At 37.5% G+C, this 2145-nt stretch overlaps 1 pseudogene; it reads right to left on the bottom strand.

Annotated features, from left to right (window-relative positions):
* Window positions 1-1675: 1675 nt before the first annotated feature.
* Window positions 1676-1832, bottom strand: LOC123325729 (annotated as a pseudogene).
* Between the last annotated feature and the right edge of the window lie 313 nt (window positions 1833-2145).

Raw genomic sequence — 2145 nt, 5'->3', positions numbered from 1 at the left:
GTTTTTCTTTCTTTTTTTTTTTTCTTAAGTTTTATTTATTTAAGTAATCTCTACACCCAAAGTGGGGCTCAAACTCACGACCCCGAGATCAATAGTCGTATGCTCTTCCAACTGAGCCAGCCAGGTGCCCCCATAGTTATTCTCAAGGCTTTTGTTATGATAATTCAGGCTACCTTGATATCCTGGGAGATCAAAGTAAAGATATTCCCATATCCAGATTTTCATTAATGCTCTCCAAAAGGGTGGCAATTTTAATGATACGTCTAAAAACTATTATTTCCTGTAATCTCTAGGCACGAGGGGTACATCAACAACACTGTTGAAGGAAAAACCATCCTTAAAAAAAAATTCAGATATTGCTACAGAACACAGATCACCTTTGGAAAAAGCACCTAAAGATCTGAAAATTCTATCTCTGTATCCTCTAAACACCTAGTAGATCTGCAAAACAATTTGTTTGATTGACAGGAGAGAACTATTTCAAATGCCAGTGGGTAGCCTTCCAGCAAACAGGACTACAACAAGAATGTTTTCCCCCTACTGCTAATGGCTAATCCTGGCACTGAGCCTTCGGCTGCTGCTTCCCAACATGGGTATCCTTTTAGTAAATGTGCCTGCCACAGCTTGCCTCAAACTGATATGGTGTCAAGATGCAGAGAAAAGAAATGAGTTTAAGAAAGAGAAAATTGGTCTCTATTAGCATTGTATCCATTAGGGTGCAGGGTGGAGTCAGCTGGAAGGGCAAACAGGCCTTTGCCTCGACAGAAAGTCCATTTGTTCACTATGATAACATACTAGCTTCTGAAGATGAAATATCCTAATGCTCTAAGCCCCATCCATATTTAAGCATAGAATGCAATTCTCTTTTATTAGTACTTTTTTCTTTGTGGGCTTTTGATCTTAAGAACAGAAATACTCAGAAATCAAGGACAACAAAATATCTTAACCAACATGGAGCTTATATAGTTGTCCATACCCTAAGATGAGACCACAGATGACAACAGAGATCCACATGAGCAAGCAGGGCTTAGAGAAAAATGCCCTGCTTTATGATTCCACAGCATTTGGGCAAAGATTGCCTTTGGTCTCTTGATTATAGCTGCTATTTGAAAACCCTCGTGCAGTTCTTGACTGTGCCTCCTAAGCTTAGAGTCATCTCAAAGCCTTTCCTTAAAGAAATAAATATAAGGTATAATAACCACCATCCAGGATGATACTGTAATGCAACCAAGAACATGACAGAGACTATGTAAGTGCCCCTTTTCAAAAGGCCAGTTTCCTAAAGGAGGCTTTGCAAGATTTTCTGCATAAATTATTGATATGATGAGTATAAGATTGAAATTGGGTCAAATCTAACAGATACTAATCAGGTAAAAGTAATACATGTTCATAAAAATTGAAAAAACATATATACTTCTTTAGGGTTTCAAATGTCTGCAATAAATGGTTAAATGATTTCAGGAAGGAATATTAACTTTTAAAAATAATGCATGTCAGATGTTTTTAAAGGTTAGAAAATTGGTACTTGTCAGACCAGAATAGGTAGGAAAATCAGAAATACGTGCACCATCCAAAAACACTATATTACGTGACTTTGGCATTCTTCCACTAATATATAATTAAATTACATTAGGCATTTATTGAAGCCCACTATGTACCCAGCATTGAACTAGATGCTAGAAATAGAAATACAAGTGACATTTATTTCTTGCTTTCAAAGTGGAGCTCATAATTTAATGGAGGAGATAGAACACATCGAAGATTGTTTCAATTAGCAATAATCGTGTCTCGGATAAACCTCATTGGCTACAATACTGCCACTGCGCAAAGCTGAACACATCGAAGATTTAATACAATGTTGAAATTCCTGTTTGGTTGGGCTCACTGGGTAAACCATCCTATGGAAAACCCATCTTCCTTATTAGGCCACTTCTGTACTAAAGTGTTAAAAACATCATGTGATACGTTATAAACAAATAGTATGAACCAAATATTCTGGAAATGTTCCAAATGACATGGAAAGGTTTCACCAAGGTCAGAAAAACTGAGCAGGGCCTGGCTCAGGGAGGAGCATTTACTCAGCTAAGAAAGAAAGGAGGAAAGGGGAAGTTGGGAGAGCGTGATCAATGGAGATTCAAGAGTATG

The sequence above is a fragment of the Neomonachus schauinslandi genome, chromosome 9 (assembly GCF_002201575.2).
Source record: "Neomonachus schauinslandi chromosome 9, ASM220157v2, whole genome shotgun sequence".
NCBI lineage: Eukaryota > Metazoa > Chordata > Mammalia > Carnivora > Phocidae > Neomonachus > Neomonachus schauinslandi.
This window is presented reverse-complemented; position numbering and strand designations above follow the sequence as displayed.